The sequence below is a fragment of the Cynocephalus volans genome, chromosome 15 (genome assembly GCF_027409185.1).
Source record: "Cynocephalus volans isolate mCynVol1 chromosome 15, mCynVol1.pri, whole genome shotgun sequence".
Classification (NCBI taxonomy): domain Eukaryota; kingdom Metazoa; phylum Chordata; class Mammalia; order Dermoptera; family Cynocephalidae; genus Cynocephalus; species Cynocephalus volans.
Genome location: NC_084474.1, coordinates 83733643 through 83761236, shown reverse-complemented (window position 1 = coordinate 83761236; position 27594 = coordinate 83733643). Strand labels below are relative to the sequence as shown.

Here is a 27594-nt window from a genome sequence, read left to right as displayed (position 1 = left end):
ACACATGCACAGTTAAACTACTTTTATAACTTGTTTCTAGTGAATGTGCTGCTTGCCCATTTGTAGCAGATGTAAGACAAGAGATCCTGACTAAACTTTTTCTGCTTTCCTTACATCCACCAATAGGGGATGGATAAATACTATGGTTCATTCATATGATGAAATACTATGCAGCCACAGGGCAAAAAATGAGGACACTCTCTATGAACTGCTCTGGAAAGAACTTATGTTATTAAGTTGAAAAATCCTTGGAAAAAAGAAAATCCATAATAATGTAAAATATATTAGCTTTTGATAAAAAGGAAGAAAATATTACATATTCATATTTCTTATATTTGCATAAACCCTAGAAGAAAGCCAATAGAAGTGATATTGATTGGTTGGAGGTGGGGGAACTAGGTGCTGGAGATGGGGGTGGGGGTAAAACTTTCCACTATTTTCTCTTTTATACTGTTTGGAAATACATACAAGAAGGAAAACTTGTTTGGAGTCTGTCTGACAGACCTGGGTTTAAGTTCTAATAGACAGTTAAGTAATGCTTATTCCACATTTTTCTCTTAATTATGAACAACAGCTTTAGTTTTAAAAGGTCACAGATAATCCACATGGGGATTACCCAGATTTTTTTGATGTGGCAGCAAGGACATAGGCAGACCTTGGCTAGACTTAATTCTTCTAAATGCCACTTTCCTGAAAGGAGCATAATGGTATCTGTTTTGGGAGGTTGTTGTGAAAATGAATTGAGGTAATGCTGAAAGCACTTAGCACTGGTGCATAAAAAATGATGAATAAATGCAGATTGTAATACTTCCCAAATAGACATTTTTAAATGAACAAAACCATCAGGAATGTGTTTCTAGACTAAATAATCATGGCGATGTAGCTGCCCCTATCTCATGGGTATACCGGGTATTACAAGTGTACTGCACAGGAAGAAGGAATGGAGCCAAGGTCAGAAACACCAAAACATTGACCAGCTTCTCCTCCTGCACCCTTGGACAAGGAAGTTGGATTGAATGACTGGTGGCAATTGGAAAGAAAACCTGGCTTTGGTGAAATGTTAAAAATATTGCAGAGGGAGAGCAAACTTTTAGGAAGCAAAGAACTTCCAGCAAACCTAACAGAAGCACTGTCTGACAAGACCCACTTCCTTTATTTGACCACATACCAACTCAGGTTATTTACTGAAGAAATGATTATATAATGAAAATAATAAGAAAACCAGATTTGATTGTGAAAATTTGTTTTTATTTTTATTATTGTTCTTCCAATCATAATTATTGTAATTTTATTATTTCCTACATACTCATTTTTAAGATGGAAACTGTACATGTAACAGACTAGGTTTTTGCCTGCTCGCCATCTCCTTAGGGAGCCACTCCTCTCCGACCTTCAGTCCTTGTATTTTGGGAGACATCTGACCCAACTTTGTTGCATCAAAAATTTCTTGGCCAAAGGAATCATTCAGAGCGAGTGGACAATTACATACAATTCTGGGACTCCTGCCAAAATGATCAGAAAACAATCAGTCTCTTGCTGGTGAGTCTACCTGGCTGGTAGACGGTAAGTTTGGAAGGACAAGTGGCCATCTTTGTCACCTTGTGGGAAAAGTGATGTTGGCTGGTTCCATGAAGGCTCTGCTGATGACACCTTGCCCAAAGAGTTTGCCCTGGGGCTTCTTTAATACCATTAGACACCATCAGGCATCTGTTCATCAAACTCACATGACAGCCCAGAAAATACCAGGGAGTTGACAGCCTCAACCAATGAGGAGAGAAACCAAGGATTAATGTCAATTATTCTGGCAGTGAAATCTCAGGCAGAAAACTCTGAAAGGCTTTCTTGACAGTCCTTGGAAAATCCTGGGCAGAATCAAGGCCAGTTACCTATTACAGTGACTTTGATAACATACATGTCTATTGGCTTTTCCTCCTTCCCTCATTCTCCCCACCCCATTACTCCTGTCCCCTGAAATTACTCCCCAAGAAAACAACCTGCACTCAAGTCCTTGTCCAGGCTCTGCTTTCAGGGGAATCCAGCATACACCATGTAAAACGCTAATTCCCCTAGCTCCAAATCCTCATAGATTTCACTGTTTAACCATTTCACACCTCTTTCCAATGACTTTCAAAAGCACTTTGATTATATAAGTGTAATATAACTATTAATAGTAGATAAATAATATAAAAGTAATAATATACATATAAGTGAATGTTATAGTCTATAAATACTGTGGCTGGAAAAGAAGACAGTTCCTATAGGACATCATGGTCAGAAAAGGTTTTAAGAAGGAGGTTATATTAGTCTGTTCTTGTGTTGATATAACACAACACCTGAGACTGGGTAATTTATAAAGAAAAGAGGTTTATTTGGCTTACGATTCTGGGACAGCAGCATCTGGCACAGGCCTCAGGCTGCTTCTACTCATGGCGGAAAATGGCAGGCAGCTGGCTGGTGCAAGGAGATCACATGGCGAGAGGGAGCAAGAGAGAAAGAGGCTCTTTTTAACAACCAGCTCTCACAGGAACTCATAGAGCAAGAAGTCAGTCACTACCTCCCACCCCACAGGGAGGGGATTAATCTATTCACGAGGGATCCACCCCCATGACCTCCCAACACTGCTGCATTGGGGATCGTACAAGTAGAATAATACAATATTTGTCCTTTTGTGTCTGGCTTACTTCACTTAGAATGAGGTCTTCAAGGTTCATCCATGTTGTAGCACATGTCAGATTTTCATCCCTTTGCAAGGCTGAACAATATCCCGCTGTGTGTGTGTATGTGTGTGTGTGTGTGTGTGTGTGTGTGTGTGTGTGTGTGTATCTCATCCATTGATAGACATTTGAGTTGTTTCCTTTTGGCTACTGTGAATAATGCTGCTATAAAATGAGTGTAAAAATGCTTGTTTGAGTTCCTGCTTTCAATTCTTTTAGACATACACCCAGAATCGGAATTCCTAGATCATATGGTAATTCTATGTTTAACTTTTTGAGGAATGGACACGCTGTTTTCCACAGCAGCCATACCATTGTACATTCCCACCAAAGTGCACAAGGGATCCCATTGCTCCACATCCTCAAGGAACTACGTTTGACCTTTCTGAATTTGATGTGAAGACAGGACATCTGAGCGGAACTGTGCAAGGGACAGTGGGGAGACACGACCATGGCTCAGGTGATAGGACAGCACCACCGACAGATTTGGAATTTATCCAATAAGAAATGAGAGACACCCTGAAGCTAAATGACAGCTGGCGAGAGTCCGGGAGGAGAGCAGGAGTTGAGGACTAAGCCTTGGGAATGGCCCAGTTGGGTGGCACATTAATTCACAAATGGCAGCTGCTAATTGTTTTTAAAAAGCTCATTGTCTAAGTTAAACATTCTCCTGCAGTCCCCAGATTTGCTTAGCAAACCCTTTCACGTATTAAAATAAGTACTAGCTTACCTCTGATAGAGTTACCCAAAACCGAAATTAGAGATGCTAATGATAGTTAACATCTATAGAGTTGGATTTTTTATAGATATATTTAATCCTCATAACAACCCTGTGGAGTAGACATCGTTGTTCTTACTATAGTCCTCTGCGGGGAGGCAGAACAATGAGCACTTTAGGAGAGAGACGAGCTTTCCTGGCCGTATTGCTTACTCCTGCCTGGGGGAGCTAAAAGGAAGAGCCAGGTTTCCAAAACGGAGAAGGGTGTGTCTGCTAGTTGGAGGGACGCTGCATTAAACGTGTCTGCACAAAGATGAACGGTTGTCAAGGGTTTGGGGAGGAGGGGTGAACAGGCAGAGCACAGATTTTTAAGGCAGAGGTAGATAACACATTTGTAAAACCCATAGAATGTACAACACCAAGAGTGAACTCTAATATAAACTATGAACCATTATTATAATTTTATGTAAGAATTATTATTATGATAATAACGTACCAGTATTGGCTCATCAGTTGTAAGAAATGTATCACACTAAGGCAAGATGTTAATAACGGGAAACTTGGGGTAAAAGGTGAAGGGGTACATGGGAAGGTGAAAGGGTATATGGGAACCTTCATACTTTCTGCTTGATTTTTCTGGAAACCTAAAACTTCTCCAAAAAATGGAATTTGTTTAATGTGTATGCACCTAAGTATGGCCCTCTTCTGTGGGCACCGTTCTCCCATGCTGCAGAAGTGATGAGGAGACACAAGGGAAAGGCGCAGCTGCTTGCTCTGGAAACTTCTCTCCGCCTTCTTCAAGGACCTCTCTGAGAAGGAACCCCGATGTCTTGCTCTTTTTCCCTCTGCTGTCTCTTCTTCCACATGGCAGCAAGCTGGACTTTGGTGCATGTTAACTCATCCTTGGGCAGAGAGGTAAGCACATTCTCTGGATGAATCTGTCCCTCTCTAGGTGTATTCTGCCTAGTTCTGATGAATGTGTTTTATTAGTTTTGGATTTGATGCTGTTTGGCCCTATTTGCCTTAGGGGAAAATGTGTGCTTCATGAGCCTGAGCCAAGCTCACAGTTTGAGCCTCAAGTTGGCTAGAAATAAAATGCTGCTTGACTTCCTTGGCCTTGTCCCTTGTGTAGGTATCTTCCCTGGGCATCTCCTGTAGAGAAGGCATGGCTAACCCAAAGCAGAATTCTGATATTCCTAGTCTCCCAGTAAAATGCCAACTAATGACACTCTAGAATTCTTTATAACCTCCAATAATTGTAGCTATTTTACAGATGAGGAAAAAAGTCTTAATCCACATAAGATCACACTTGCAAGTGGTGGAGCTGGGACTCAAACGCAGATCTTCTGACTCTAGAGTCTATATTCTTTCCATTATGCTATGCCACCTCTCCAGAGGAATAAGATCTTCTTTGATATTTAGATTTTTCTTTAACTTCTGAAGTTCATAGTTCTGTAACCATTATATAGAAGTCAGTTATGGTTAGCTTGTGCATGCATATGAACACATGTGTGCATGCTCGTGCACACATGGTTAACATATGAGTCTCCTTCATCCAGACCCTACGGCTTTCCATGTCTCTTCCACAAGGCACACTCTTTTTTTGTTTGTTTTTTTTGAAAAACATTCAGTTTTTTAATGTAATTTTCTAGTGGACAATTTACATACCTCCCTCACCCTTTCCTTTAAGTTAGTATGACAATTTTCCGTAATAAACTACTTAAAGTTTTGGTCAAAAATGAAATGAAAAAGCAAGAAAACAAAAACAAAAAAAGGCACTGCCACTTTTAAAAAACCAACACTTTCACCAATTATATTCAAACTAAACCACACGATATTTGCACGACGTGTGTTTCAGTGCTTCCTTGGGGACTGCCTTTCCTTGCCATCATGCAGATGGTGGAGCTGCAGTCACCGCTGTTTTCATGCTGGATTGTGGAGGCTCATTCATGTCATGGCTCCACAGATGCCAGCAATGTAAAATTTGTGACAACCTTGCTTATCTGTCTTGTAAGTAGACACTTGAGTGATGCTATTCTAGTGCAGTGTCTCCAAGGCTGTGCTGCGGTCCTCAGTTGTGGCCCTCTCGTCTGTATTGGGGAAGCATTCCATGGCAAGCATGTTGCACAGGATGTTCTGTTTTGGAATGTCCAGCTTGGAGACTAAAGCCAAGCAGCCACAGTCATTACAGTTAAAGATCATCGGGCAGCAGTAGTAGCTATAACACTATTCTCCAAGTCAAATGATACATTCAGGAGTGGCAGGAACTCTGTTTTCAGAGTCAAGATCTGCACAATTTTTGAGACATCAGTTCACTGGGCTGTCACAGCTCACCCAGGCCAGGCAGTTCCCACTAGAGGAGAAGCTGACCCCATGGACCCAGCCACCAACGCCACTGCCACCAAACTCTGACCTCAGCTGACCTAAAGGCATCTTGCTCCCCCGGGGTGTACTGGATGGCTTTTCATCCACTTCTTTCATGTAGGCAGAAAGCACTCTGCATTTGAAATCACATGAACCTTAGTGTGGGCAGAATCCTCTGCCCAGGGCTAGCCCTACACAATAATCATACCAAGAAAACCAAGGATAGAGTGAGGGCAAGAATACTAAATCAAATTCAAGTACCCAGGGCTTATCCTTAAAGAGAATGATCTTTTTGTTTGTGGAAAAAGAATAAGATGGATTCAGTTATTCAAAACATTTATTGGGGCCTTGAGAAACACACATGAATAACACATAGTTCCTGCCCTCAGACAGATCATTATCTCAAGAGTGAGGTGGGTGAAGACAAATTAACTGATAATTACATGCAGGGGTAATATGCAAAATATTTCATAACTGGAGGAGCATGGAAGCCCACCAATCAGGATGGATAATCTCCCATTCAGGACACTCTCCAGCCACAAATAGGCCACCTGTACAAACACATGTGTCTTAATCTGCTCAGGTTGCCATAACAAAATACCATAGACTGGGTGGCTTAAACAACAGAAATTTATTTTCTCACAGGTCTGGAGGCTGGGAAGTTCAAGATCAAGGTTCCAGCAGGGTTTGGTTCCTGGTGAGGGTCCTCTTCCCGGCTTGCAGATAGTCGCCTTCCTGCAGCATCCTCACATGGTAGAGAGAGTTCTTGTGTCTCTTCCTCTTCTTATATGGGCACCAGGCCTACTGAATTAGGGCCCCACCCTATGGCCTCATTTAACCTTAATGAACTCCTAAAAACCCTATCTCTAAATAGAGTTCACATTGGGAGTTTGGGTTTCAACACATGAATTTGGGGAGACACAATTCAGTCCATAGCACCATATATGCCCTGATGGCAACATGACATATGAGGGCCATAACTGTGCTGAAGGAATTAACCTTAGGGTGCTTGGAAGGAGCACTCACCTAGGGACAGCATCTTGTAAGAGGGGACATTTGAGCCAGGTTTTGAAGGATGAATAGGAGTGAGCCAAGAGGAAAAAAGGAGAAGAAGGGCTTTCCAAAAAGTTGGACAAGCATATGCAAAGATCAGGAGCTGTGAGAGGGCAGAGTACATTTAAAAAATGACAAAAGTTTGTCATTTTGTAAGGCCGGAGTGAGAGGTAGGTAGAGAACACATGAGAGCAGAGTCCAGCTCAAGGGCCCTGCCAGGGAGCCTGGACCTTATCTGAAGGCATTTAGGAGACTACAGAAGATTATTAAATATGATTTCTTATTTAATTCGACAACATCAACATAGATAATGATTTACCATTCATATATCCTAGAGTAAATAATAAAATTTTATCACTTTTTTTATTAATATTTTTTCCTGATTATAAAAGTACTATATTTCCCTTTTAATACAAAGGACATGACACATAAAATAGTATGATGTTTGGGTGGTTTTCAAACTTTTTCAATTAAGCAAATCTCTGCTCAAAAGAATCTAGAGCTGAATCCCAGGACATAGCATAGAGGCAAAGTGCCAAGCTGGTCTGGCTGGGGCGGGGGAGTAGGGGTCAAATGTCCTACCCTGTCAGCCTCCCCATCCTTGTCACATCCTGAGACTCCTCTAGGAACTCTGGGTCTCCTTTTTACGCCATTTTTAAAAAGTCATTGCCCTCCAGAATGGGTTTGCTTTCCTATAGAAAGAAACTGATTTCTTCAAATAATAGCAAACACTTCTTAATGACTAATATGTGGCTCACTGGGTCTACACCAGGGATTGTAGTATGCACACCATGGAAAATCAGTTCTTATAGCATCACAACAACCCTATAAAGTTAAGTACTGTTGTTATCCCTTTTTCACATATGAGGAAATGGAGGCACAATGAAGTAATGTAACTCACCTAAGGTCACACAGCCAGTAGGTAGAGAAGTCAGGAGGGGAACCCACCCAGTGGCCTCCAGATCCTACATTCTGCACAGCTAAGCTCTACCACCTGGTCCTTTAAGTACCTACTTGGACCAGACACCATGCTAGGCTCAAGGGTAAGGATTAGTCAACAAAGTAGTTTAGATAAGAAAAATACAGTAGGAAAGTTAGAGTATTACTGTTCCCAAGCACAGACCCTGGAACACAGCAGGCATTCAAGAAAGTTTGCTGAAGGAATGAATGAAAAAATGAATGCACTTATTTTCCAGTGCACCAGACACATTGCATTTACTCAAATTGGTAACTTCCCTTTGGACAAACAACCTTTTTCCCTTGCTGGACTCCAAGTGAATCTATGCAGTCCTCTGTGTGCCCGAAGAAATCACTTCTAATGAGCAACATACAATGTGTTAATGTCCAAGGACTGCCATAACAAAGTACCACAAACCAGGTGGCTTAAAACAAAAGAAATGTATTTCCTCACAGTTCTGAAGTCTGGAAGTCTGAAGTCAAGGTGTCGGCAGGGTTGGTTCCTCCTGGAGACTCTGAGGGAGAAACTGTCCGATATCTCTCTCCTAGCTTCAGGTGACAGCTGGCAATCCTTGGCATTTCTCAGCTTGTAGCTGCATCACTACACTCTCTGCCTTCATCTTCACATGGCCATCTTCTCATAAAGACACCAGTCGTATTGGATTAGAGGCCCACCCTACACCAATGTGACCTCCTCATAACTGGTTACATATGCAGTGACCCTATTACCACCTAAAAATCACATTCTGTGGTACTGAGGATTAGGATTTTTCAACATGCCTTTTGGGAGAGACACTATTCAACCCATAGGATACAATAACTTTACCAAAATGTCATTTAAGAGTCTTCCTTAGTGAACACAGATTAGATTTTCTTGTTGGCAACAGTGCTGGGGTGAACTTCCTGGCATGGATTGCAGTATGGTCAGTATAGTGCTCTGCAAGTGAGAGAGAGCACTGAGTTGTAGATACAGACTTTGAGAGAAAGGAGGACTTAGAGGTTAAGAACAGAGGCCCTGCACACACTCTGACTGGGTTTAAATTCTGGCTCCCACTTCTAGCTGTGTGACTTGGGGCAAGTTACCCAATCATGCTGTGCCTCAGTTTCTGTGTATGTAAAATGAGGATAATAATACTACCAATTCATTACACTGTTGTGGGCATTAAATGAGATAATACCCATAAAGTATGTAAAACAGTTCCTGGCACATAATAAGTATGCAATAATTTCTAATTAGCTATAATAATTATTTGACATCATTGGCATAAAGATAATGACTGAAGTATGGCGAGTGGGTGACATGGTGAATGAGACAAAAATGAGGGCCTAAGAAGAAGGGGCAGGAACACTGTGATTTAAGGATTAGGTAAGGGAGGAGGAGGAAGAGCTGGCAAAAGAGACAGAAGAAATGGAGAAAACCTCATTTCAAAAGAAGTCAATGCCCGATGAGATACTGTACACACATGTTCATAGCAGCATTACTCACAACATCCAAAAGGTAGAAATAACCCAAGTATTGTCCATCAGCGGTTGAGTAGCTAAACAAAATGTGTTCTACCATACAACAGAATATTATTCAGCCTTAAAATGGAAGAAAATACTATCACATGCTATAGCAGGGATGAACCTTGAGGACATGATGCTAAGTGAAATAAGACAGTCACAAAAAGATAAATACTGTATAATTGCTCTTTTGCGAGGTACCTAGAATAGTCAAATTCATAGAGACAGAAAGTAAAATGGTGGTTGCCAGGGGCTGGGTGGAGAGGGGAATGGGGAATCATTGTTTAACGGGTACAGAGTTTCAGTTTTGCGAGATGAAGAGTTCCGGAGAAAGACGGTGGTGGTGGCTGCACAGCATTGTGAATGGACTTAACAATACGAAACTATATACTTAAAAATGGTTACGATGGTATATTTTACATTATATGTATTTTGCCACAATTAAAAATTTAAAAATATATAAAGAAGAACTCTACTGTTGGAGAGGTCGAGTGTTGAACTCTGCTGAGAGGTCCAGAGAGACAAAAACTTGAAAGGGGCCCTTGGCCTGGTAGACAAGGAAGCCATTGGTAAGGCTGTGAGGGCTGCCCTGGGGCTTGGAAATCAGCTGCAGTGGGTTTTGGGCTGAGTGAGAGATGAGACAGAAAGCCAAGGAGCTTGCTTTCAAAGAAGGAAGAGACAAGTGTTCACAGCCAAGATGATGGGCTGTGGAAAGGGCTTCCCCCAACCCACCTTCTATATTCAATTCCTCTTAAAAACTGCAAAATTAAGGCATGCTTACCAAAGCCAGTTATACAACACATTGGCCTATGGAGAAACATTAATAATCCTTGCTGGAGTTTCAAGATGGCGGCGGCTGCAGCAGCTGGCGCGGAGTAGCTGAGGTGGAAAAGGTGGCCACTGGGCCTCAGGCAGCCGGGAAACTTGTGGACCTTCCTCTGGCCATCTCTTAAGGGAGGACTGCTGCTGCTGGCCGGTCGTGGGGGCTCAACGCCACTTTGCCTCCAGCAGGAGAGGCTGCCTCATTTACAGGCAACAGCTTTGAAGTGTGGAGCAGGAAAAGAACTGATTCTTAGCTGCAAAAGTGAGTCTTGAAACAGGGAACACGGCGCCAGGGCTGCTGTGGATGCAGCCAGGATCCCGGAGGCTGGGGCCGCACTGAAGGCGGCCAGCTGCCCTATCCAGGATTCGAGGTTTCAGGCCGGCATTAAAGAAGACTCCTGGGAGCGCCTGAGCGGCGCCGCGACTGAACAGCCCGAGGCGGCAGCGCGGAGAACACGGAAGGCAACAAACCAGAGACAGAGCGAGCGCCCGACCTGGCACAGCACTGTGAGTGATCCCTGGCACAGCTCTGTTCGGGGGGTGGATGCCCACACGGCTCCCCGCCTGCACCACCAGGCCACCCACTGCCCCGGTGCTGCCTCCATTTTCCCAGGTGCGGGGGGCTCCGTCCTGCTCGGCCATCACTGAGCCCATTTGCTTGGCCTGGCGCGGGGCTTTCCGGACCCTGCGGGCCGACCTCCTCTCCCACTCCCTCCACGGTTCTCTGGTGGGGCTGGGGGTGTGGGGCGTCCCGACCAGTGTTGGGAGGGCTAGGAAGTACGGGCAGGCCGACTGTCACTCCACCACACCCTGGACTCCGCCCCGGTAAACTTCCTGTTACTGGGAGGCAGATACCATCTCTGCGACCACCAGTTCGGAAAAAAGCCTAACGAATTTCTGGTTGGGAATAGTGTGGTAGGAGAGTTCCCAGGTCCGCTTGAACCTGCCGGAGAGCAGGCTGCAGGCGGGTGCTAGACTCGGTTTATACCGGGGGGATACAAAGGTGAACAAGACCCGAGAAAGATCTACACAGTGCTACAAAGGCACCCAGAGAGACCGGTCGTCTGTGCCTAGCAGAAACCTGGTAGACTTCCTGGGCGAGGCGGTGCTGAGCAGGGTCTTGAAGGCCCAGCTGATAGACGAGGGGTGCAGAAGACACGCCCCAACCCAGCACAGTGTGCACAGAGGGGGGAGACATGCGGCCAGGGAGGCGGAGACTCGACAGAAACCACACACCCGGTGGGGTCGCCACTGCACAATCTAACAGCCTGGGCCAGAGCACACGGAAAGGGGAGAAGTCCTGTACAGAAAGTGAAAGCTCAACAGAGATCACACACCCTGTGGTACGTGATCCACCAGCCCAGCAGAGTACAAGCTGACCAGAAAGGTGGATCCCCGGAGAAGCCCAAGACCCGAGGCAACCACACACACAAGACACTAGAGGCCAACTGAGCAGTCACGGCGGGAGCCATACCAAATTGGCAACCACAGCAACATCCTAGTTAGTCATTAGTCTTAAACCGGTGGACTGTGAAACCCCCTGCCACAATGAATAAACACCAAAAAAAAGACACCAGAAATACAAAAAATCAAGAAAGTACACCACCAAAAGTTAATAAATCTCATACTCTAGATCCTATAGAACAAGAAGCCCTTGAAATAACTGACAAGGAATTTCGAGTGATAATTCTAAGGAAACTGAATGAGATACAAGAAAACTCAGCTAGACATCATGATGAAATGAGGAAAAGTATACAGGATCTGAAAGAGGAAATATACAAGGAAATCAATGTCCTGAAAAAAAATGTAGCAGAACTTGCTGAACTGAAGAAGTTATTCAGCGAAATAAAAAACACAACGGAGAGTTTAACCAGCAGGCTTGTCGAAGTTGAAGAGAGAACCTCTGAACTTGAAGATGGGCTGTTTGAAATAACACAAGCAGACAAAAAGAAAGAAAAAAGAATCAAGGACATGGAAGAAAATCTGAGAGAGATATCAGACAACCTCAAGCGCTCAAATATCCGAGTCATGGGTATTCCAGAAGGGGAGGAAAATGGAGATTCCATTGAAAACATATTCAACAAAATAGTGGCAGTAAACTTCCCAGGTATAGGAAAAATCACAGATCTTCAGATCCAGGAAGCTCAACGATCTCCAAACGTATTCAACCCAAAAAGGCCTTCTCCAAGACATGTCATAGTCAAATTGGCAAAACTCAGAGACAAAGAGAGAATCTTAAAAGCTGCAAGAGAGAAGCGTCAAATCACCTATAAGGGAGCCCCAATCAGGTTAACATCAGACTTTTCATCACAAACCCTAAAAGCTAGAAAGGAATGGGATGATGTTTTCAAAATACTAAAAGACAAAGATTGCCAGCCAAGAATACTCTACCCTGCAAGGCTATCCTTCCGAAATGAGGGGCAAATAGTATATTTCTCAGACAAACAAAAACTGCGGGAGTTCACTACCACAAGACCACCCTTACAAGAAATCCTCAAGGGAGTACTGGGTTTGGTTCCTGAAAAATAACTATCACTGCCATAAAAACCTAAGAAAAATCTAACCCGCTAGTACAATAAAAATGGCATTCATGAAGAGAAAACAAGCTAACAAAAACACTATCTACAACCTAAGGAACCAACAAACAAAGAAACCAAACAGTAAATCAGAAAGCAAGGAACAAAAGACACCTAAGACAACCAAACAACCAATAAAATGCTAGGAATAAATCAACACCTTTCAATAACAACTCTTAATGTTAAAGGCTTAAATTCCCCAATTAAAAGACACAGACTGGCTGACTGGATCAAAAAGCAGGACCCAACTATATGCTGCCTACAAGAGACCCACCTCACCCATAAAGATTCACACAGACTAAGAGTGAAAGGATGGAAAAAGATTTACCATGCAAACAGAAAAGAAAAACGAGCTGGAGTGGCTATTCTTATATCTGACAAAATAGACTTTAAACTAAAAACCATAAAAAGAGACAATGAGGGACACTACATATTGATAAAAGGACTGATCCATCAAGAAGACATAACAATCATAAATATGTACGCACCCAATGTTGGAGCAGCCAGATTTATAAAACAAACTCTATTAGACCTAAAGAAGGAAATAGACACTAATACCATAATAGCAGGGGACCTGAACACTCCACTGTCAATATTAGACAGATCATCTAGGCAAAGAATCAGTAGAGAAACACAAGATCTAAACAAGACTCTAGACCAATTGGAATTGGCAGATATCTACAGAACATTCCACCCAACAACCTCAGAATATTCATTCTTCTCATCAGCACATGGATCATTCTCCAAGATAGATCACATATTAGGTCACAAATCAAGTCTCAATAAATTCAAAAAAATTGGAATTATCCCATGTATCTTCTCAGACCACAGTGGATTAAAACTAGAAATTAATAACAAACAAAACTCTGGAAACTATACAAACACATGGAAATTAAACAGCATTCTACTTAATGACATATGGGTCCAAGAAGAAATCAAGCAGGAAATCAAAAAGTTTATTGAAACTAATGAAAACAATGATACATCATACCAAAACCTGTGGGATACTGCAAAAGCAGTATTGAGGGGAAAATTTATTGCATTAAATGCTCACTTCAGAAGAATGGAAAGATGGCAAGTGAACAACCTAACACTTCACCTTAAAGAACTAGAAAAACAAGAACAATCCAATCCTAAAGTTAGCAGACGGAAAGAAATCATTAAGATCAGAGCAGAACTGAATGAAATTGAAAACCAAAAAACAATTCAAAAGATCAACGAATCAAAAAGTTGGTTTTTTGAAAAGATAAATAAAATTGACAAACCATTAGCATGGCTAACAAAAAAAAGAAGAGAGAAGACTCAAATAACAAAAATTAGAAATGAAAAAGGCGATATTACAACTGATTCATCTGAAATACAAGGAATCATTCGAGACTACTATAAACAACTATACGCCAACAAATTTGAAAATCTGGAGGAAATGGATAAATTTCTGGACACACACAAGCTCCCAAAACTGAACCGTGAAGACGTAGAAAATTTGAACAGACCAATAACAATAAAGGAGGTTGAAGCTGTTATCAGAAGGCTCCCAACAAAGAAAAGCCCAGGACCAGATGGATTCACAGCAGAATTTTACCAAACATTCAAAGAGGAATTGACACCGATTCTTTACAAACTATTCCAAAAGATTGAAACGGACGCAAATCTCCCAAACTCATTCTATGAAGCAAACATCATCCTGATACCAAAACCAGGTAAAGATATAACCAAAAAAGAAAACTACAGGCCGATATCCTTGATGAATATAGATGCAAAAATCCTCACTAAAATACTAGCAAACAGAATACAGCAACACATACGTAAAATTATTCATCATGATCAAGTGGGATTCATCCCAGGGATGCAAGGTTGGTTCAACATACGCAAATCAATAAATGTGATACACCATATTAATAAACTCAAACACAAGGACCATATGATCATCTCTATAGATGCTGAAAAAGCATTTGATAAAGTTCAGCACTCATTCATGACAAAGACCCTCTATAAGTTAGGTATAGATGGAAAGTATCTCAACATAATTAAAGCCATCTATGACAAACCCACTGCCAATATCATCCTGAATGGGGAAAAGCTGAAAGCTTTTCCTTTAAGAACAGGCACTAGACAAGGATGCCCACTCTCACCACTCTTATTCAACATAGTGTTGGAAGTACTAGCCAGAGCAATCAGAGAAGAGAAGGAAATAAAGGGCATCCAGATTGGAAAAGATGAAGTCAAACTGTCCCTGTTTGCAGATGACATGATCCTATATATCGAACAGCCTAAAACCTCTACAAAAAAACTGTTGGAATTGATAAATGATTTCAGCACAGTAGCAGGATACAAAATCAACACACAAAAATCAGTAGCATTTCTTTTCTCCAATAGTGAACATGCAGAAGGAGAAATCAAGAAAGCCTGCCCATTTACAATAGCCACCAAAAAAATAAAATACTTAGGAATTGAGTTAACCAAGGAGGTGAAAAATCTCTATAATGAGAACTACAAACCACTGCTGAGAGAAATTAGAGAGGATACAAGAAGATGGAAAGATATTCCATGCTCTTGGATTGGAAGAATCAACATAGTGAAAATGTCCATACTACCCAAAGTGATATACAAATTCAATGCAATCCCCATCAAAATTCCAAAGACATTTTTCTCAGAAATGGAAAAAACTATTCAGACATTTATATGGAACAATAAAAGACCACGAATAGCCAAAGCAATGCTCAGCAAAAAAAATAAAGCTGGAGGCATAACACTACCTGACTTTAAGCTATACTACAAAGCTATAATAACCAAAACAGTATGGTACTGGCATAAAAACAGACACACTGACCAATGGAATAGAATAGAGAATCCAGAAATCAACCCACACACTTACTGCCATCTGATCTTTGACAAAGGCACCAAGCCTATTCACTGGGGAAGACTGCCTCTTCAGCAAGTGGTGCTGGGATAACTGGATATCGATATGCAGGAGAATGAAACTAGATCCATACCTCTCACCGTATACTAAAATCAACTCAAAATGGATTAAGGATTTAAATATACACCCTGAGACAATAAAACTTCTTAAAGAAAACATAGGAGAAACACTTCAGGAAATAGGAATGGGCACAGACTTCATGAATACGACCCCAAAAGCACGGGCAACGAAAGGAAAAATAAACAAATGGGATTATATCAAACTAAAAAGCTTCTGCACAGCAAAAGAAACAATTAAAAGAGTTAAAAGACAACCAACAGAGTGGGAGAAAATATTTGCAAAATATACATCTGACAAAGGATTAATATCCAGAATATATAAGGAACTCAAACAACTTTACAAGAAGAAAACAAGCAACCCAATTAAAAAATGGGCAAAAGAGCTAAGTAGGCATTTCTCTAAGGAAGATATCCAAATGGCCAACAGACATATGAAAAAATGCTCAACATCACTCAGCATCCGGGAAATGCAAATCAAAACCACATTGAGATACCATCTAACCCCAGTTAGGATGGCTAAAATCCAAAAGACTATGAACGATAAATGCTGGCGAGGCTGCGGAGAAAAAGGAACTCTCATACATTGTTGGTGGGACTGCAAAATGGTGCAGCCTCTATGGAAAATGGTATGGAGGTTCCTTAAACAATTGCAAATAGATCTACCATACGACCCAGCCATCCCACTGTTGGGAATATACCCAGAGGAATGGAAATCATCAAGTCGAAGGTATACCTGTTCCCCAATGTTCATCGCAGCACTCTTTACAATAGCCAAGAGTTGGAACCAGCCCAAATGCCCATCATCAGATGAGTGGATACGGAAAATGTGGTACATCTACACAATGGAATACTACTCAGCTATAAAAACGAATGAAATACTGCCATTTGCAACAACATGGATGGACCTCGAGAGAATTATATTAAGTGAAACAAGTCAGGCACAGAAAGAGAAATACCACATGTTCTCACTTATTGGTGGGAGCTAAAAATTAATATATAAATTCACACACACACATACACACATACACACACAAACCGGGGGGGGGGGGGAAGAAGATATAACAACCACAATTATTTGAAGTTGATACAACAAACAAACAGAAAGGACATGGTTGGGGGGGAGGGGGGGAGGGAGAAGGGAGGGAGGTTTTGGTGATGGGGAGCATTAATCAGCTACAATGTATATCGACAAAATAAAATTTAAAAAAAAAAAAAAAAGAAATGAACTGAAAAAAAAAAAAAACATAATCCTTCCTAACCCCCTCTCCAACCTGGATTACTTGTGTTAATAGGTACTAACACATTTCCATGTGTGCAGAGTGCAAAGGCTCTGAGACAGAGGCAGGCTGTGTTCAAGGGAAAGACCTATGTCATTGAAGAATGTAAGGGAGACAAAGGCAGGATGGGGAGATAGACGTGAGACCACATAAGACCCTGTAAGCTTGCGTTTTATCACAAGTGTGATAAGAAGTTATGGGAGGATTTCAGTAGAGGAAAGAGATAACCGGCGTTACGTTCTCAGAGATTATTCTGACTGCAGGACAAAAATAAGCTACTGCGAGGGTTGAAGTAGCGACACTAGCTACTTAGTACGGGGACATAGCAAAAGTCCTGGAAAGGAAAGACAGCAGCTTGGCCCAAGATGGCAGAGGTGGGGATGGTAAGTGGATTCAGAACACATTTTGAAGGAAGAGATGACAAACTTACTTCTGGATTGAACCAGTTTCTCAGAGTAGTTGAGAAAAGTCCCCAAACGCACCCAGTTCATAAGGGACAGAGCCAGGATTCAAACCAAAAAAACATCTGTTGAGCATCTGTGCTAAGTGCTGGGGATGGAGCAGTGAATGAGGCATAGTCCCTCCCATCCGCATCATGTCACTCGTATTTTAACCATCCACGGAAAGCCAATGTACCAAGGCAGTTACGGGCGCAACGCTGTAGGCAGGTGGGCGTCCCAGCTCTGCTACTCGGCAGCTGTGCAAGCTTGGGAAGGTTACTTGATCTCTTTATGCCCCGTGCCCTCATCTGAAAGATGGGGACGATAATCTTCAATCCTACCTCATCGCTTGCCGTGAAGAATAAACGAGTTAGCACAAAAAGGGCTTAGAACAGTACTTGGCACAGAGGAAACACTTTGTAAATGTTAGCTAGCATCCCTGCAGAGGTCAAGCTCTTAGCCATGGCGCAAGGGGGCCTTGGTTTTACTTTCCCATTCTGGCAATGCAAATTGACAATGAATTTCTTCCTCTGTCCTACAAAATTGAGTATGTAATGTTGAGGCTTCACCAATGGCGATTGACTCTATATAGATAACAGAAGTTAGAAAAACTGCCATATATTTGTCTAGGTATATGTGTCCACTGAAATGCAATAGCGAGGATAGATCCAAAAATAATGACACTGCATGGTGGACCATGATGGGATTATGGGCGATATTTGATTTCTTCTTTATGTTGTTCCTTTTTTTTTTTTTTTTTTTTTTCAGGTGTTCCACAATAAGAATTTGTTCATTCCTCATCATAAAAGCAACCATAGAGTTATTTTTTACAGTAATATCTGAGCAAAGGATCTGTAAGGCCAAAGGAAACAGAAATGCGCCCAGGTCCTTTGCCCTTTGCTTTCATCTCAGGACATGCCCTGAGAAAAGAAAACAGCACCAACTATTCACCATTGTTCCAAGGTGAGATCACAGAGGGATGACTCAGAAGTGGCTTCTGACACCAGGCGATGCTTGAGATAGGAAAGTGCATGAGAGCCAGCAGCAGCCAGCTCTGCAGAGAATCCTTGCTCTCTAAAGGAATGGGGGGCACAGGGTGGCAAGGTGGGGAGAGCTGACAGCACGTTCTTACCCTGAACCACTCATGGCTGGACTCATCTAATTAGTCATACTAGTTGCCAAGAAGGAGCCCTAAGCAAACAGAGAGACAAAACAGATTGTGGAATTAGAGTCTCTTTAGGCTTAGAAGCAACCTACCCTGAGGGGTGCAGTTCCCTCACTGTTCCACTTGCAATAAAAATCAAAAACGCTCAGTATCCAGATTTCACTTGTTTTAGCTTCTGACAGATTCCTGCACAGAGCCAGGAACACAGAAAATGCAGTGCTTTGCTTATTTTAATCAATATCTCTTATGTTCCCCACCCCTGCCCCAGCATCTATTGCTCCTTTTCCTGGTAACAATGCCCCAGTTTCCCCTTGGGGAACCACCTCTCCCCCGCTCTTGGTGGAGCTATTAGCTTTCTTCCCCTGACCAGGCAGTGGATACTGAGCTCAAGATAAGGCAATCAATGCTCTCTTCCTTGAGTAGGGACAAAGTGGGTTCCCCAATAAGCCTTTTCACTGGCTCTTTTTGCCCAAATCCATGGAGCCAAAAGGTCCCTATCCTTTTAGAGACCTAGTTCTGCAGCTTTTCTCCACTTCTGAGACTCCCCAATATCCTTCCAATAAAGCTCTTTTGTATTTAAGGAAGCCAGAGTCCCATTTCTGTTGTTTACATCCAAAGAACCCAAATTCACTATTCATCATCAAGAAGAAACTTAAATAGGAAGTGGGGCGAGATGGCTGACTAGAGGTGCCTGGGGCACCTTTCTCCCACAGAAAAGGACCAGAACTACTAATAGACAGCTAAATGATAACAGGAGTATCTGTAGGAGAGCACAGGAATGCAGCAGAAGACTGGTGAAATCCCTATTGAACATGAAAGCCCAGGATGGCAGCATAGAGGAGACAGAGGCACACAATCTCTGCTGCCACATCTTAGCTACTGGGATTGGGGCAGGAGGGACTTTCCCTTTTGGGAAAAAGGTAGGTAGGCAGCAGGACCACACTAAACCCCTTCCTCACCACGGAGGCCTGGAGTTCCTACTGCAGGAGGATTCCACAGCCCTATAAGCCCAAAGCCAAGTGTGGGGAGCTACGTATAATACATGCACTGCATTGCTCCAGAATAAAAGCATATACTGTGCATTCCCCACCCTGACCCCTGTGACCCAAGCTGATGCAATATGGCACCATCTTGAAACCAGAGCCACTGCAGGAGCATGCTCTGCCCTGGGGCCAGCAGTCACTGCTCTTCCCCATCCTTAAGACTCCAACATCATCTCAACATACTCACACTAGAGGCTACAATGCCCTGATCCCAGCACCTCGAAGCCTGGGCCCAGGAGCAGCAGTGACTCCAGTACTGCAAGTCTGGGAAGCTGACCCCAGGCCTGCTGAACTGATACGACCCCATGCTCCCAGCCAGAGATCAGACAGGTAGACCCACTCCCCTCCCCGTAACCACTCCCTGCACCCCTAAACCCAGCTGAGTTCTGTGTGCAAGAGCACCCAATGAGCTCAACAGGTCCTTACCCTAATGAATATGCCCTCAATCCAATGGAACTAAACCATATCCACACCCTTCTGGAGAAGTGCTGGGGCTGGGCTGGTTTTACCCACAACAGTGCCCCTCATAACTTTGCCCACCATCCAAGAAGCAACTGGCTGGGGCCCCCGCTGTGGACCCACTTATCAGCCTTGCCGACCACCCAAGAAGCTCCTCAGCAGCCCTGCCCTTGGCAGACCGACTCTTGAATTGCTGAAGGAAGCACAAACTTGCACCTGGCCCTAAGAATTAGCAGAGTGGAATGGTTCCCCATAGACCTGCATCCAGCTAGCTGAATCAAAGCATCTCCACACCACCAGTTCACAGAAACTGCCAGCTATCATGCCCTTGGCAGACCCATCCCTTAGTCTTTGAGCCATCATGTGCTTATGCATCTGAGTGAGAAACAGCCTGGCTGACATGACCTTGCAGGCTTGCCCCCAGTCAGAGAATCAGCACAGTGATCACTTGCAAACCAGCCCTGGAGACCCTGACACACCACATGCCCATACCCACAGCTTGAACCACAGATGGCAACCCCATCTCCAATGAGCCAGTTCCCAAGACGACTGACCCACAGTATGCAACACACATCCCCTGTATTAGTCTATTTTTGTTGCTTATAACAGAATACCTGAAACTGGGAATTATAAAGAAATGAAAGGTATTTCTTATAGTTTAGAGGCTGGAAGTTCAAGGTACAGGGAACACATCTGGTGAGGGCCTTCTGCTGTGTGGAAACTCTCCACAGCAATACAGGGTATCACATGGTGAATGGCCTGAGTAAGAGACTGCTAAACTTCTCACTGGCTCTCCTTACAAAGCCATCAGAACCACACCTACTACCACCCATTAAAATATCAACTCATTGCCCCATGGATGGCACAGTTCTCAGATACAATCACCTCTCAAAGTCCCCACCTTTCAAATGTCATAATTGGATTCCCCACCCTCTTAAAACTGTTATAATGAGGGCCAAGTTTCCAATGCATGAACTTTTGGGGGACATATTTGACCCATAGCACTCCCACCCTGAAAACCAACCCAGCAAGCCCAGCCCTGGCAAAGCTGTGCCATTGTCACCACAAACCTCCCAAGCATATGCCATTAAGTCAATTTCAGGTATAGCTAAAGTGGGTTACAGCTGAGGAAACTACACAGAGTCTACACTACTGCACCCATCCAGAACAAAGGTATTGTACCCAATCAATACCCTAGGACATCATGCAGGTGAAAGTCTTTCCCCACATAAGCCACTCTACAAAACTCACAGGTGAAACTGTTCCATCAGAGGTACAGATATCAACAAAGAGAAACAAGAAACATGAAAAAACAAGGAAACATGACACAACCAAAAATACACAACAATCCTCCCTTAACTGATCCCAAAGAATATGAAATTTCTGACTTGTCAGAAAAGACATGTGAATTAATACTCTTAAGGAAATTCACTGAGATACAAAAGAATACAAACAATTAAACAAAATCAGAAAATCAACTCATGATCTAAATGAGAAATTTTAAAAAGAGATAAATATTTTAAAAATCAAATGAAAAAACTTGAAATTGAAGAATTCATTGAATGAAATAAAAAAAAATATGTGCAAGAGTCTCAATAACAGACTAGATCAGACAGAAGAAAGAATTTCTGATATTAAAGACAGCTGTTTCAAAATAACCCAGGAGATAAGAAAAAAAATGAACGAAGCCTACAAGATTTATGGGATACTATTAAGCAAACAAACATTTTAATTATATACATTACAAAAGGGGAAGAAAACAAAAATGTATTGAAAACATTTAATGAAATAATAGCTGAAAACCTCTCTAGTCTTGAGAAAGATATCAACCATGAAATTCAAGAATCTCTAATGTCCCCAAATAGATTCAACCCAAAAAAGATCCTCTCCAAGATACATTTAAGTCAAACCATCAAAAGTTAAGGACAAAAAGAGAATTCTAATAGCAGCAAGAGAAAAATGTCAAGTCACTTATAAAGAAATCCCCATTAGACTAACAGCAGACTTCTCAGCAGAAACCCTACAGGCCAGAAGGGAATGGAAAGATAAATACAAAATTTAAAGAAAAAACCACTAGCCAAGAATATTATAACCAGAAAAGCTATCTTTCAGAAATGAAGGAGAAATAAAGTTTTTCTCAGACAAGAAAAATTAAGAGAATTCATCACCAGCAGACCAGCCTTACAAGAAATGCTTAAGGGAGTCATACATTTATAACAGAAAGAAGAATAAAACCATCATGAAAATACCTGAAAATATAAAATTAACTGGTAGAGTAGGTACACAAATTAGAAAGAGAAAGGAATTAAATCTTGTCAATACAGAAAACCACCAAACCAAAAGAAAAAAATAATATGAAAGGAAGAAAGGATACACAAAACATTCACAAAATAACCAACAAAATGACAGGAGCAAGATCTCACATATCAATAATAATCTTGAATGTAAACAAATTAAATACCACAATTAAAAGAGATTGGCTGAATGGATTTTTAAGAATGACCCATCCATATGCTGCCTACAAGAAACACAACTTACCTACCAAGACATACAGAGATTAAAAGTGAAGGGATGGAAAAAGATATCACATACAAATGGAAAACAAAAGCAAGCAGGAGTAGCCATACTTATATTCAAAAAAACATACTTTTCATCAAAATATGTACTAAGAGATGAGGAAGGGCATAATATAATGATAAAGGGACCAATACAGCAAGAGGATATAACAATTATAAATACATATGCATTCAACACAGGCGCACCAAAATATATAAAGCAAATATTATCAGATCCAGAGAGAGAAATAGACACTAACATAATATTAGTGGAGAACTTTAACACCCCACTCTCAGCATTGGACAGATCATTGAGACAGAAAATCAATAAAGAAACATCAGAATTAAATGGCACTACAGACCAGGCGAACCTAAAACACATTTGCAGAGCATTTTATCTAACAGCTGCAGAGTGCACATTCCTTTCATCAGCACATAGAACATTCTGCAGGATTGACTGTTTATAGTCCACAAAACAAGTCTCAACAAGTTCAACACAATCAAAATCATAACAAGTACTTTTTCTGACCATAATGGAATGAAACTAGAAATCGATAACAAGAACTTTCAAAACTACACAAATACATGGAAACTAAACAACATGTTTGCGGGTGACCAATGGGTCAAAGAAGAGATAAAGAAGGAAATCAAAACATTTCTTGAAACAAATGAAGACAGAAAAACAACATACCAAAACCTATGGGATACAGTCAATACTGTATTAAAAAGAAAGTTTATAGCAATAAATGCCTCTATCAAAAAAATAGAAAGATGTACCTCAAGGAACCAGAAAAGAACAAACCAAACCTAAAATAAGCAAAGAAAAGAAATGATAAAAATCAGAACAAAAATAAATAAAATTGTAACTAAAAATAAAATACAAAAAATCAAACAAAAAGTTGGTTTTTCAAAAAGGTCAGCAAAATCGACAAATGACTAGACTAACCAAGAAAAAAAGGGAAAGGATCTAAATAAGTAAAATTAGAAATGCAAAAAGAGACATTATAACTGCTACCAGTGAAATACAAAGGATCATTAAAGACTATCAACAATAAATTTGAAAACCTATAGAAAATGGGTAAATTCCTGGATACATATGACCTGCCAAGACTGAACCAAGAAGAAATAGAAAGCATGAATAGACCAATAACAAGTAACAAGACTGAATCAGTAATAAAAAGTCTCATAACAAAGAAAAGCCCAGGGCTAGATGGCTTTACTGCTGAATTCTACCAAACATTTAAAGAAAATCTAATACAAATACTTCTTAAACTATTTCATGAAATTCTTTCAAATTTATTCTAAGAGGTCAACATCACCCTGATACCAAAGCCAGGCAAGGACACAACAACAACAAAAAAAAACTACTGGCAAATATCCCTGATGAACATAGATGCAAAAATCCTTAATAATATACTAGTAAACCAAATCCAACAGCACATCCAAAAGATTATACACCATGAACAAGTGGGATTTATCCCAGGGATGCAAGAATGTTTCAACATACACAAATCAATAACTCTGATACATCACAGCAAAAGAATGATGGAAGAAAACCACAGACACAGAAAAAGCACTTGATAAAATTCCACATCCCTTCATAAAAAACTCTGAACAAATTTTGTATAGAAGAAAAGTATCTCAATACAATAAAGGCTATGTTTGTCAAATCCACAGCTATACTGAACTGGAACAAGACGAGAATGCCTACCCTCACCACTTTTATTCAACATAAGTCCTAGCCAGAGCAAGAAGGCAAAAGAAAGAAATAAAGGGCATCGAAGTTAGAAAGGAGGACATCAAATTATCCCTGATTGCAGGATTATATGATTTGAGAGAGAGAGAAACCTAAAGACTGTACCGAAAAACTCCTAGACCTGATAAACAAATTTAGTAAAGTTGCAGGATATAAAATCAACATACAAAAATCAGTAGCATTTCTATATACCAATAATGAACTAACAGAAAAAGAAATCAAGAAAATTATCCCACTTGCAATAGCAAAAACAAAACAAAATAAAATACATAAGAATAAATTTAACCAAGGAGGTAAAAGATCTCTACAGGAAAAACTATAAAGCACTGATTAAAGTAATTAAAGAAGACACAAAAAAAGGGAAGATATTCCATGTTCATGGATTGGAAGAATCAATGTCAAAATGACCATACCACCCAAAGAAATCTACAGATTCAGTGCAATTCTCATCAAACTACCAATGACATTATTCACAAAAATAGAAAAAGAATCCAAAAATTTATATGGAACAACAAAAGACCTTGAATAGCCAAAGGAATCCTGAGCAAAAAGAACAAAGTAGGAGACAACACACTCCCTGACTTCAAATTATCCTACAAAGCTATAGTAATCAAACGCCATGGCGCTTGCACAAAAACAGACACATAGACCAATGGAACAGAATAGAGAATCCAGAAATAAATCTACAAAGCTACAGCCACCTGATTTCAACAAAGGAGTCAAGAACATATGTTGGGGAAAGGACAGCATCTTCAAAAAATGGTGCTGGGAAACCTGTATACCCATAAGCAAAAGAATGAAACTAGACCCCCTATCTCTCACCATATACAAAAATCAACTCACAACTGATTAAAGACTTAAATGAAAGACCTGAAACTATTAAACTTCTAGAAGAAAACACAGCATAAACACTTCAGGACATAAGACTGGACAAAGATTTTATGAATAAGACCTCAAAAGCACAGGCCACAAAAGCAAAAATAAACAAATGGGATTATATCAAACTAAAAAGCTTCTGCACAGCAAAGAAAAACATCAACACAGCGAAGAGGCAACCTGCAGAATGGGAGAAAATATTTGCTAACTATGCATCTGACAAGGGTTTAATATCCAGAACATACAAAGAACTCAAACAACTCAGTAGTAAAAAAACAAATAATCCGGCTGAAAAATTGGCAAATGAGCTGAACAGATATTTTTCAAAAGAAGATATACATATGGCCAACGGGTATATGAAAAACTGCTTAACATCACTAATCATCAGAGAAATACAAATCAAAACCACAATGAGATATCCTCTCACCCCAGTTAGGTTGGCTATTACTAAAAAGACAGAAAATAACAAATGCTGGCAAGGATACGGAGAAAGGGGAACTCTTAGACATTGTTGAGGTGCTATAAGTTAGTACAGCCATTACAGAAAACAGTGCAGAGATTTATCAAAAAAACAACAGTTGGAACTACCGTATGATCTGCAACTTCACTACTGGCTATATATCCAAAGGAAAGGAAACCAACATGTCAAAAGGACACCTGCACCCCCATGTTTATTGCGGCTCTATTCACAATAGCCAAGATTTGGAAGCCACCTAAATGTCCATCGACAGGTGATTGGATAAAGAAAATATGACATACATACATAATGGAATATTACTCATCCATAAAAAAGAATGAAGAATAAGATCTAGTGTTCTATAGCAATATAGGGTGCCTACAGTCAACAAGAAGTGACTATACAACTTCAAGTAGTTAATTGAGAGGATGTTGAATGTTCCCAACACAAAAAGGTGACAAATGTTTGAGGTGATGATTATGCTAAATATTCTGATGTGATTGTTGCACACTGTATAAATGAACACAGATAACACATTATACTCCATAACTATGTACAATTATCATGGGTCAATTAAGAAAAAATAAATTAAAAAGAAAATTTTTTTCAGAGATAGTAGATTAGAGATTACCAGAAACTGGGGGGAAGGAATAATAAGTTATTGCTTAATGGGCACAGAATTTATACTTAGGATAATGAAAAAGTTTCGGAAAGAGATAGAGGTGGTAGTCATGTAAAATTGTGAATGCAATTAATTCCATGCAATTGTATGTATAAAAATGCTTAAAATGGCAATCTACATGTTACATATATTTTACTAAAATAAAAAGAATAAAATAACTAGAAAAAATGGGAAAATACAACTGCATATTCCTTAAATCATTCTAAAAGATTATTTTTATAACTGATGTTAAATTGACTTGATTTTTACAATTGCTGTCAGTTCAATCAAAATGACTCTTTGGAATGTACAAAAGACAGAAAGGTTTAAAATCAAATGCTTTGTAAAGTGGATAAAGTGCTACCCATGACTTCATTAGACATATTTTTTCCACTGCATACTATTTATTAGAATAGTGCATCATTAGCCTTGATCATACATGTTCTATAAGTCAATTTTACATTGAAGAATTTTTTTATTCTGTCATGCAATTATTTCCATTTGTATTTCATTTGTCAACTGAGAAAAATTTGAGTGCCTCTATGAGATACCATATAGTTAACTTCTGCATGAAACTTCTAGTCTGGTTAAGGAAGTTATTACAGAATTATGGAAGATCCTTGTCAGAAAACGCTTCTTAAAATACAAGAAAAAAGAAAAAATTTTGAGGACAAAAGAAATAAAAGATTTAAAAATCTTTTAAAAGAATTTGATCTGTTTGTCTTTACTTTTGTTAATGTGGCTCCCAGAAATGTATAAATTGCCTGTGTGGCTCACATTGTATTTCTTTTGGGCAGAGCTGCACTGGAATGTAGGCGTCCTCAGGGCTTGGTTCCCCTGAAAGCAGAGCTGAGAACAGACTTGGGAGCCTGTAGCTTATTCTGGAATCTGACACCAGGAAGCAGGAGTGAGGAACTGGCGAGAGTGAGAAAGAAGGAAAAGTCAATATAAACATTCCTTATCAAGGTTGCTGCTGTTGGTGACAAGGACTCCACTCCATGGGGACTCCCTGAAAAGCTACAGAATGCCTCTCAGCATTGTCCCCTGACAGACAGGAAGCCCAACCTTTATCTACCAGCTCCCAAACCCATTGAGGTCTGCTCCCAGGAGTGTTAACTCTGCCACACTCTGAGCTGCACCTGTGCATGGGACAAAGGAGCCTCCACTGCATTGGGGAAAAAAAAAGGAAAACCCAACAGTCTGAGTCTTAGGTAGGACA

The 27594-nt window shown here is 40.7% G+C and overlaps 1 pseudogene; it reads right to left on the bottom strand.

Annotated features, from left to right (window-relative positions):
* Nucleotides 1-5379: 5379 nt before the first annotated feature.
* LOC134363723 (actin-related protein 2/3 complex subunit 1A-like) lies at nt 5380-6835 on the bottom strand (annotated as a pseudogene).
* Nucleotides 6836-27594: the final 20759 nt, after the last annotated feature.